Source organism: Strongylocentrotus purpuratus, unplaced genomic scaffold (genome assembly GCF_000002235.5).
Source record: "Strongylocentrotus purpuratus isolate Spur 01 unplaced genomic scaffold, Spur_5.0 spur5_scaffold_17, whole genome shotgun sequence".
In the NCBI taxonomy this organism is placed as follows: domain Eukaryota; kingdom Metazoa; phylum Echinodermata; class Echinoidea; order Camarodonta; family Strongylocentrotidae; genus Strongylocentrotus; species Strongylocentrotus purpuratus.
This window is the reverse complement of record NW_022145602.1, coordinates 15,596,815-15,602,904: the sequence shown is the minus strand read 5'-3', so window position 1 is coordinate 15,602,904 and position 6,090 is coordinate 15,596,815.

Here is a 6,090-nt window from a genome sequence, read left to right as displayed (position 1 = left end):
CTAGCCGTTGACGGTTCAATGGAAGCATCCGAATCCAAGGTTGTGTTTTTATGTCATCTATTAATTACAACACATTCCGAAACTTCCTGAACGAGCCTACTGATTCATCACCACCTGCCGTGCCCGCCACAAAACAGGGGGTTGGGTGTTGGGTTGGGGGTGGGGAAGGAGAGGCCAACCAACGAACGAGAACGCTATTTTTTTTAAAGGCGTTTCAACCTTCCATATTTAGGGGGGCGACTAGTGAGCGTCGAGGACTCGAAAGTGGCCCGCCACAAAGCAGGGGAGGGTAGAGTGGCGGCCAACCAAGTTTCGAAAAGCGAGGAATCTTATTTTATAGGGGTTTCTAAATTCCATATTTAGGGCGGGGGTGTGACTAGTGAGCGTCGAAGGTACGAAAAGCGGGGAATCTCTTTTTATGGGCGTTTCAACCTTCCATATTTAGGGGGGCGACTTGTGAGCGTCGAGGGTTCGAAAGCGAGGGGTGACCAATGAGCGTCGGGGGTTTGAAAAGCGATGAATCTCTTTTTATAGGTGTTTCTAACTTCCATATTTAGGGGGCGCGGTGAGCGTCGAGGGTTCGAAAAGCAAAGAATGTATATTTATATGGGTTGCTAACCTTCTAGGGGGGCGAACGGTGAGCGTCGATGGTTTGAAAAGCGAGAACGCTATTATTTGTAGGCGTTTCTAACTTCCATAGTTTAGGAGGGGGCAGATGGTGAACGTTCAGGGTTCGAAACGCGAGGAATCTATTTTTTATAGGGTGTTCTAACTTCTATATTTATTCTCTCTTTTTTTTTATAGCATGAGTATAATAAACAAACTTTTTACTTGTATGGATATTGGTAAGTTAATAAAACTCCAAATAGTAAAAACAACAGTGATCATCCATTCTTAGTTTTTCATGTTTACTTATATAACAGAAAAGCACCCTCGCCTCCTTAGCAATGGAGTGTAGGTACTCGGCGCCAATTAATAATTTTGAAAAGCGTTTACAGAAAACAAAAATCACGAATTGAGTTTACAAACTCCTTACCTGTTCGATTATTAGATATCTCCATCAATTATGGGCCATTAATACAGAGTTTATTGAAAACATTTTTATACCCAATACATACCCAATACATTTAAGGTATCGATAATATGTTCAAATTGACCTCTCATGTAAACCAAGTAGTCCGTAATAGTAATTTTCATCTCCGCAATTTATGGAGGATTCGCAGATTTATTGATTTAAAGACATGTCACCATGCTTTCCGAGCTCTTATTCTTTCTAGATTGGATTACTGCAATAGTCTTTATACTGTTTTATCTGCTAAAGATAGAAGGAAACTTGAAACTGTCCAGAATCGTGCCGCTAGATTAATTTTTGGCCTTGGGTCAAGAACTCATACTTCACCTTTACTTAAGGAGCTCCACTGGTTACCTCTCCACCAACGTGTTCTGTTTAAATTCTGTTTGTATGCTTTTAAAATACTCAATCATCTGGCACCTGAATATCTAAATGACACCCTCCAAATATATACACCAACTCGTAATCTTCGTTCAGCAACCGACACATGTAAACTTAACATTCCCAAATCTAGACTCTCAGTAGCTGAAAAACGCTTTGCAGTAGCTGCATCAAAGACATGGAACAGCATCCCTCTTTCCATAAGGAAAATTACCTGTCTTGCCACCTTCAAAAGATCCCTCAAAACTCACCTTTTCCCCCAATGATCTATGTGATATACTTCCTGTACTGTACTTTCTTGTCCTCTTTACATATATTTGTATTTGTAAGCGCTATGGTACTTATTGTTTTTAGCGCTCCTAAACATTCGATATTATTATTATTATTATTATTATAGATCGGTGCAAAAAGGCAATGGCTTATAATGGTCTTATCCTCATAGTAGACAATAGGTACAACATATTACCGTATTTGTTTGTTTGTTTATGAGCCCCCACCCTTCCTTAACTATATGGTAAGATTCGGAAGCTATCACTTAGTACAAGTAGAGTTTTTTGTTTTTATTCCTATACTATACGGATACTCACTTGACTCACAATCCAAGGGCTGAGGGTTCGAATCCCAGACCGACACTTACCACAATTTGACAACACATTAATCCGCATTTGCCACTCTCCACCCAGGTGTAGATGGGTGCCTGCCTGCCTGGCAATTTGCTGCGGTAATGATAATTGCAGGACCCTCTGAAAGAACAGCGTTGAAGCTGATGAGGGTTTCCTTGGCAAATAAAGTTATTTATGTTTTTATTATTATTATTTGTTATTGTTATCATCATCATTATCATTATTATAATTATCACCATTATTATCATTATTATTAATATTATTATTACTATCTTTACCATAACATCACTGGGTACCAGTTATACACTAATATCAGGTTACAAATACAATAATCAATAATGTGTGTAATCTACGTGTAATCTTATATAACAACAAAAAAAATTAAAAATTAACTTTAACTTCAACTTGTTTATGCATGCCCCCCCCCCCCCTGGAGATTAAAGGACGCTGCACTTTTGCCAAAGTTGGGTCTTAGATAATCCATGGACTACTGAGATCTCTCACTCCCGCAGGTAACGGGTTAATTTACAGGTGAATGACACAGGTAGCTGTCTCAAGTTGGAATGGCTTGATTAATTACATAAATGTCTAATCCCCTATTTCCGTTTTGGCTCAGGCCCAAACAGACCTGCAGTGACTGGTCTTCGTCCGAGTAGTAGGCCCAACCATTTTTCAGATTGCTCAGATGAAATTGTGCCGCACACACTTTCGTGTCAATTTCCTGGCTACGCTAACTGAATTCTGTACTTCATAGTCGCTACTCAGAGTAACGGGTCGGCAACGTATTCGGTACGTTCTTCTAAGATAACATAAAGCTATGAAGAAAAGGAAAGAAAAACGTTTGTCGATGTTCTGTTAATCATTTCAATATCATCTCTTTCTATATAATTTCTGTGCATCTCGATTTCATTCGCTCTGCCAATCTCCCTCCCCCTCCCTTTCACTCACTCTCTCTCTCTCTCTCTCTCTCTTTATTCTGTCGCTGTCTACTTCACGTCTTTTCCTCTCTCATCTTGACTTTTTCCTGGCCCCTCATTTTGTTCTGTTTACCTCTTTAAAAAAATTATATTCTTTCTCTCTCACACACACCCACGCACACTTTTCTTTAATCAAGATCTCCATCAGATTCCAGTTTACATTATATATGCCACTTGAATATGTTAGGTAACTATATAATGATAATGCACACAGCCGTACACACACACACACACACAAACCCACACGCTCACGCACGTGCGCGCACACACACACAAACCCACACGCTCACGAACGTACGCGCACACACACAAAAACCCACACGCACGTGCGCGCACACACTCTTGGTCTCTCTGTACGACTCGCTATCGGTTGTTCACTCAAACTTTGCATCATGACAAACTTACATAATTCAACAATAGCGTGTTTCTACACGCAATCACACTCTGTATACTCGATCTACCACTCCACTGACAAATCTAATACAGATTTCCCCCGAGGCAATTTAGTATTTATATAAAAATTGATCACAGGTTTAATTCTCTTCTTACAAAAGAAAGACAAATCTATCTACAGGCTCATGCGGGTCATATGCATGCAAGATATGAATTCTATATTATTCAATAAATAACTTAAACCAACTTACAAATATTCAATACATGATCTATGAAAAATTATCCTTTCTAATAGAAGGATTCAACTACAAAAGCAAGAGATTGACATATAAAATACAGCTGAATATTTGGTTAATGTAAAAGAAAAGGATATCACTGAGAGAAAAAAAATCTCCTTTTCTTAATATTTTTCATGATCATCTTCTGTTAAAGAGTCAGAAAAGCATAAATTTGCATCATTTAACGCAGGATTAATGGCCTTTTGTCTCTTAAATATATGTAGATTTCTTTACAAACATTGTCTATTTATTTTTCCTAAACACACCATTAAACAAACGTTTGAGGATAAGAAAACAATGCTCTTAAGACGAGACTAATGCTCAAGGGTAAAATCTAGTTGCCAAAATTTCAGGAAGAAGATGTCCTTTGAGAGAAAACTACCTGGAATTATAAACCACATGGTCAAATTGTCCTTTTCTTTCCTTGTAGTCACCTCACCTGAAGATAAACAGGTTTGTTGGACCTGTCTGGCTTGAAAAATTTTGTTGGCAACTCTTCGGCCAAAATGGTTGCACGGATCCAATGATTTGAAATGTCCTTACAAATCAGTTAGTAGTTGTGACCTTTGATATACAGCCAAGCTACCTGCAAAGTCCGGAAGCATTCCATAAATTGACAAATTTGGTTTTGTTGGTCAAAAAAGAAGGAGTAGTTATTTGAAAACATTTCATCAACAAATATTATGTTTCGGCCACTTGTGTGTGCAGATAAGGAATCTTGACCTTTTCTGACTAGTTTTATAGGCTATACAACCTGTACGGAATAATCTCATCGTTTGTTAACAGTCACAAGTTAAAAGTTAATGTTAAAGGGCAATCCAATCCTTTTTTTATCATTTCATTGGTATGAAAGCAGAAAAATATGAGTAACAGAATGACGAAAGTTTGAAATAAACTGGACAAATAATATGAAAGATATAAGTGTTTGAAATGTGAGATCTCTAAGTCTATGCCAATCACAAATTGGCAGTTTGGACACTGATTTTTAAAATATTCACAGACTGGAACAACTCTCCTGTGTGTCGTGTACAAACATATAATTTAAATGAATTAAAAATGTTCTGTCCACACTCGAAACTCTGCAAGATTACAAGTATATGAACAGATACAAAAAATTAAATGTAAACTTTTTGTAGTATAATACTTCCTTAACTATCTATCTCTCCTATTCAACTGCGAGAGTGCAACTTTACCTGCAGGTATTGTAGGTTTAAAAATACAAATGTTTCATCCATTGAAATATAGCACCATGTTAGAGAGATGAAACCATGTATGTAAGTTTATCAAAAGAGAACGAAGATATAAAAAGGTATTTACTGAAAACGCAAAAGGATGGGAAAGAAATATATGAGTGGCTAAAGTCTAGCTAGCCTTATCTATATATTTCTATACTACCTCATATCATGCACACATTGTCAAAATTATTACCATTGATAAAAAATACAGTCAATCTCACACTTCCCACTCCTGAAATGCAGCTATTTCCTTTTCTTTGATGCGGACTTACAGACTTTCCTAAATATAGATACAGTCTGCAAAGAGCCTACCATACAATAAGTATATACAGAATTGATATGTAACATAACGAGTTTGAGTTGCATACAATTACATATTAAATATATGTAGATACAGTGAAACCTGTGTAGAAAGACCACCCATGAGGTCACGACAAGTTATCATTATAGACAGGTTGTCTTTATTGTTAGGTTTCCTTTGACAGATTTTTCAAGGGAAACAAAAAATGTGGTCTTTCTATACAGGTGGTCACTGCTACAGAGCCCTGTTTCATAAAACATATCATAAATAACAACTGTCAAATGGCTATTGTGAATATGCCAAGAGCCAATCATATGCATGACACTTACTGTAATTAACGGTGTATTAACCACACTTTTTTGCCGCCAAAAAAAAATTCAAAGTCAGGGGTGCGTCTTATACAATTATTTTTTTTTTTTTTTTTTTTTTTTTAAGTTTTGATTTATGCCCCTCCACCTGGCGCCATGCCTGGCAATGTCTCCCAGCTCAGTAATCGGTGTGTTGACTCACCACTCGGAAACTAGAACAACACTCAAATTAGTCTGTCATCTTGGTTTGAAAGTAATCTTTCTGATAGATCTCAATATGTAGTTTATAATAATAATTCCTCCAATTTTTCTTCTATTACATGGCGTACCACAAGGTTCTATCCTAGGTCCTCTACTGTTTTTTTAATTTACATTAATGATCTTACACATTTAGCTGCACCTCGCTGTTAAATGAAAGGCCTTCCCGCGTGGGTTTTTTAACACGAACCTGGCTTGCTGCCGACAGAGCGAAAAAGAGGGGTGCGGTTAATACACGAGGGCGGTTTATACACCGTTAATTAT